Consider the following 5,825-nt stretch of genomic DNA (forward strand, 5'->3'; position numbering starts at 1 on the left):
GAGAGAGAGAGAGAGAGAGAGAGAGAGAGAGAGAGAGAGAGAGAGAGCTTCTCCATGAGCTCTGAGTGCTTGGCCCGTGTGCTGCCACACCCTCCAGGGCATCCTTGAGCATCTCACTGCTCTGACAAAATGCCTGATAGTAGCAACGGAATTGAAGAAAGGTTGACTTGGGTCCATGATTTTAAAAGGAATACCATCCCTTGTGGTCAGAAAATAACAGCGGTGGCAGCATGTGGCAGCTGGTCCCGTCTACGGTCATCAGGCAGAAAGAGGTGGATGTTGGGTGTTTAATGGCTTCCTCCTTTTCTCTCCCTGGATCAGTTCAGGATCCTAGGCCATGGAAGAGTTCAATCCACCCTTAGGGCGGGCTCTCCTCTGTTAAACTCCTCTGGAAATGTCCTCACAGTTTCTGCCTAAGCTGTCTCCTGGGTGATTCTAAATTCAGCCAAACTGACAATAAAGATTTACTGTGACACAGACGCATCCTTTCTGAGTTAAATCCTTTCTGAGGAGCAGGAGAGGTGTCTCAGTGGTTAAGAATACTTGCTGCTAGACTAGCAGTTGAGAGAGAGGGCCATTAGAAGGCTTCTGTGACAACGCCTCCCCACCCCTCAACAGGAAGCCATGGAAGGGAACTCTTAAAAAGCATGGTAAGGATGCTTAAGTGAGCTCTGTGCAATTGATTGCTTCTGGCAGGGGTGGGGTGGGGAAGGGCTCCGGCTTTTTTAACGGGTTGGGCCCTGGGAGTTTGACCGTGTTCCAGTGGGTGTATGAGCAGCACAGGTGGACTTGTGCAGGTTTCTTCTGTTATTTTCTTTCTTCTTTTGGGGGTTAGGTGGTGGGGAGAGTGGTCACTGGGTGAGGAGTTGGAGGTGGGAAAACTTGGAAGTGAGCGTCATTGGGGTGCATTATGTGAAATTCCCAAATCTTCAGTAAAAATATTATGTTAGAAAAAAAAGTGCTTAAAAGCACACTGAGTTGGTATCAGTTTCATCTTTTTATCCAAACGCTGTTTCATTTGTCTTGAATTTAAGTGCTTATATTCAACCTCTTAATGAAAAGTATATGGATATATGAAGTTTCGTTCCCAGCGCCCACTTTAGGTGGCTCCCATGCCCCTGTGACAATGACTCCAGGGAATCCCAGACTCCCTTTGGCCTCAGTCACAGCCTTACTCCTATGACATACACACAGAGAGATAACACACACAGACACATAAAGACAAAATACGCAGATTTCATCTGAACTTCTGACCAGAAAGAATGCGGCTAGTAAGAAAATGTCAATACTGCTTTAAGTTTCTCCGTGGCAGGGAAATTGACTACACAGGAATCGACAATTGTTAGGATTTACTAGAGACACAGCCAGGTTTCAATAACACAAAGTTTATTCCAAATGGCAGCATCCTAAATCAGATAGCAGTCTCTCTGTCGGAGTCGATTCTTTCTCCCTGTGCGAAGTCAGCTTTCCTTATTAAGCAACTCTCTCCTGAAAGCCGAGTGTAACTTAGTGGTAGGGCTCACCATGCATAAGGCCTGGATGTACACACACACACACACACACGCATGCATACATAGACACACATAAACATATACACATGCACACACACATACACATGCACATACATGAACACACACAGGAATACACATTCACACAGATGTACAAACATGACCACACACACACACACACACACTTCTAGAAGCCAAATCAAAGCCAGTCTTCCACACTTTCTAGGTCACAGCTCAGCATCTCACTGAGACCTTTAAGATTCTCTACTTAACAAAGGGGGAAGTCTCCCAGGAACTCACCACTGGGCAACAGTGCCTCCTCCTTCCCCTTCCAGTGCACTCCAGACAGTTGCACTGTTTGCCACAGACTCTGAACCTGTCTTCAGCTTGGACCCAGAAATGTGTGATTCAAAGAAGCCCTTCTACTGTTCTTGCCCAGGTGATGCTAGGCAGGTGGTCCCCTGTCCCAGGTGATATTGGGCAGGTGGTCCCCTGCCCCAATTAATGATAGGCAGGTGGTCTCCTGTCCCAAGTAATGTTGGGCAGGTGGTCCCCTGTCCCAGGTGATGCTAGGCAGGTGGTCCCCTGTCCCAGGTGATTCTGGACAGGTGTCCCCTGTCCCAGGTGATACTGAGCAGGTGGTCCCCTGTCCCAGGTGATGTTAGTCTGGTAGTCTCCTGTCCCAGATGATGCTGGGCAGGTAGTCCCCTGTCCCAGGTGATGCTGAGCAGGTGGTCCCCTGTCCCAGGTGATGCTCTGTCTTAGGTGATGTTAGGCAGGGAGTCCCTTGTCCCAAGTTATGCTGAGCAGGTACTCGCCTATGCCAGATGTTAGGCAGGTGGTCCCCTGTCCCAGGTGATTCTGGACAGGTGCTCCTCTATCTCAGATGTGTTAGGCAGGCAGTCTCCTGTCCCAGGTGATATTGGGCAGGTGGTCCCCTGCCCCAATTAATGATAGGCAGGTGGTCTCCTGTCCCAAGTAATGTTGGGCAGGTGGTCCCCTGTCCCAAGTGATGCTGGGCAGGTGGTCCCCTGTCCACACCTGAAGAGAAGATGCCCTAAAAGCTAACGCTGCTCTTATCCCAGCCCCTGCTCTTATCCCCAGTCATTTGCCCAAGCAATTGCATTGCACAAAATGGGAACGACGCTGAATGCATTTACCTGCACAGAAGAGCTGGCTTGCGGGATAGAAATGACATTGAAAGCTTTTATGAGCACAAAGGAGGGCCTTCTCCAAGTCTGAACCTGGAGGACAGCAAGCTGTGCTATACTGTGTGACAGTATGAGGCACCATGTTCCTCTGTCTCTCGTAAGACCATCCAGCAAATACCTCGAGGGTCACCTGCGAGAGGCAGAGGCCACTTCCATCCTGAAACTTTTTGTCCTCTTTTCTACTTTGGCGACGCTAAGAGAATTGCATCTGTTTCTTATTGGTTGGCACTTGTGACCAAGATTGTATTTAAGAGCTTTTTAATGTCTCCAAAGCTGGTGTAAAGGCTGGAAGACGGCCCAGCTGGTAAAGCACCTGCTAACTTAGGTCGTGTGAGCCATGAAGCCAGAAAGGAGACAGTGAGAGGGAAGAAGAGGTCTTAGCAGAAAGTGGACATCTTTAAGTGAGGCTTGTAAAATACATGTGATATCAAGGCAGAGTGGACATTTCAGGGAAGAGAGAACCCAGCAAGAGTTGGGCAGGATGGGGCTGGGGGGCGGGGAGGGAGTGGGCAAAGGGACCAAAAGAACAAGTATGTTCAAAAATGTCATAAAGACCCAAAAATTCAAAAGCTCACATTGCTTCTACACTTTCCTGACATGATACTTTGTCCTTTTCAGTCATGGATAAAAAGAGACAGAGAGAGGGAGACAGGGACAGACAGACAGACAAACAGACAGGGAGACAGGAAGAGAGAGAGAGAAACAGAGACAGGGACAGAGATACAAAGAAACAGAGACGAAGACAGACAGAGGCAGATGGAGAGAGAGAGAGAGAGAGAGAGAGAGAGAGAGAGAGAGAGAGAGGGAAACAGAGACAGGGACAGAAGAGACAGAGACAGACAGAAAGGAGGGAGAGACAGAGACAGATAGAGAGAGACAGAAAGACAGAGAGGGGGAGAGGGAGAGAGAGAGACAGACAAACAGAGAGAGACAGACAAGGAAAAGAGAAATACACAAGAAATTTTACATCCCGCAAGTGAATTAGCAGTCTTCTGTGTGACAAACCACCACTTCACAACCTGCAGAGATGGCTCCTGCTCAGCAGACATCAGCTACCCAGCAGCACTTAGCTGGGGTGTCAGCCTCCAGCAGGCTACCCAGACTTGTGCATGAGGTAGCCACAGTTCTAGAAACAACAGCAGGACCAGGGAAGACCTTTTGCAGGCTGAGTTCACAACACACAGAGCATGACTTCTGCTCAACCCTGTTGATCAGAGTTTAATCAACATGCTAAGCCAGAGCCAGGGGGTTGAGAAGCAGCCTCCAGCCCTGGGTGAGAGAAGACAGATTCCTTCCTGCAACATTTTGTTGAAAGGGTTGGTCACTTGAGGTATACAAGCTGGGAAGTACTGGCCTGGAACAAGTGAGTAATGGCTCCTCAGACACACATGGTCCCCTGCACAGTGCTTCCCTCTATTGGTTTGCTCAATTATGTAAGCTTCCAGTGTACAGGGCGTGTGAAGACTGACCACTAGCATCCCAAAGTGACTTCTCATCCAGTATATCCCAGATCTCAGACAGACTTCTCTCCCCAGCGTATCCCAAATCCCAGCAACCTCCCACCCTAGGATATCCCAAACTCCAGAATGATCTCTACCCCAGAGTGACCTCTGACTCCAGTATAACCCAAATTCTAGAGTGACCTCCTGCCCCATGGTATGTCAGTTCCCACTGTATGTGGGTATGTGACTTCTACCCCAGCAAACTGCAAAGAGCCAACACAACTACAGCTGCACCCTGACAACGCTTTGTCTTCCCAAGAAATCTCTCCTTTCTGCTCACCCTGCTTGTCCTTCTCCAGCCAGTAGCCAATGGAACAGTCTGCACGGCTAAGGGTCCTTAGTTGGTAACCCATAACCCGGATTGTGAACAGGCACCTCATCTGGAATGGGATTTACATGCCACCATGTTGGTTGCACAGCCGCCACTCACTTGGGGTCTCTCAGGCCCAGAGCCCTCAACTGCAGATCTGTGCATGCTGTGTTTGCATAATACTCGTTGGAGATATGTTCATTGAATAGTACCTTTTGTACAAGCACAGGTTCGTTTTGAATATGCTAACAATATTCAATAAGGAAATAAACCAACAATGGTTCCTTTCTTTGTATTTAGCCCTGTGTCCCCCAGTGTGATGGAGGAATGGCAGCATCCCACAAGAAGCAATTTGCACTCACACAGAGGCGTTTTGTTGAAAGGTGGAAAGACTCCGTAACTCAGGAAAATCATCTTTTAAGTACTTACATTTGCAAATTACAGCTTTCACAAAACTACCGCAAATGTTATGGGCTGCTGTGGCTCTGCCTCTGTGATCATGGCCGTGGGAGAGCCTACAGCGCCACCTTCTGGGTATTGGTGTCTGCTACAAGGGTGCCCTGTGCTGAGAGCCGCTCTTGTGGGGACTGCCCAAAGCAATCTGCACTTGATAGCCTCAGAGCCACTGCAACTCGCAACTCGCCACTCGCCGTCTTGCAGGGGGTGGCTTCTGCAGTCCCCTGAAACCTCTTACCAAGTGTCTCCCAACAAAGCCAGCAGCTCTCCCCCATCAAGCATGCCAGAAATGTACGGGAACAGGAAGAGCTCCCAGGAGCTGGCCAGCCACGTGAGATAGCACCCCCATCCTCCCTCACCTTTCTGAGGCCTCAGTTCTCTTACTTGAAAATTTAAATGAAGCCAGACTTTTGGGGTTGTAGTGCCAAGAGTCAACAGCAGCTAGAAACATTAAGCCTGCAGTTCCTCTGAAGGATGCTGCAAACATGGCCATGATCATCGCCAGCACTCCTTATAGTGGGAAGAGCAGGGCATCATGGGATTAATCACCCTACAAACTCTGAGAATATTGTCATCCCATGGACGCAGGGGTATTCCCGCACCATTCACCGATGGGAGAAAAAAAAATCTCATTAAATATCTTGTTCAATGTTAACTAGAGCCCTTGGGAGTGTTCTGTTTTCCTCTGAAGGTCCGATGGTTTTAGTACAAGCAATAAATAGACAATAGACAGACTAACAGGAGAGACACCACACAGGTTTATTATTGTGAGCAGCAGCTAAACAGGGTATGGAGGGAAGGGAAGGGAAGGGAAGGGGAAGGGAGGGGAGGGAAGGGG

At 48.9% G+C, this 5,825-nt stretch overlaps 1 long non-coding RNA gene across 1 annotated transcript in view; it reads left to right on the top strand.

The window, feature by feature from the left end:
* Positions 1 to 253: 253 nt before the first annotated feature.
* LOC110309081 overlaps positions 254 to 5,825 on the top strand; it is a 14,536-nt gene continuing 8,964 nt past the window's right edge. Inside the window, exon 1 of the long non-coding RNA XR_002379655.1 lies at positions 254 to 650. This is a non-coding gene — a long non-coding RNA (uncharacterized LOC110309081). The remainder of the gene's footprint in view (positions 651 to 5,825) is intronic.

Source organism: Mus caroli, chromosome 2, assembly GCF_900094665.2.
Source record: "Mus caroli chromosome 2, CAROLI_EIJ_v1.1, whole genome shotgun sequence".
In the NCBI taxonomy this organism is placed as follows: Eukaryota; Metazoa; Chordata; class Mammalia; order Rodentia; family Muridae; genus Mus; species Mus caroli.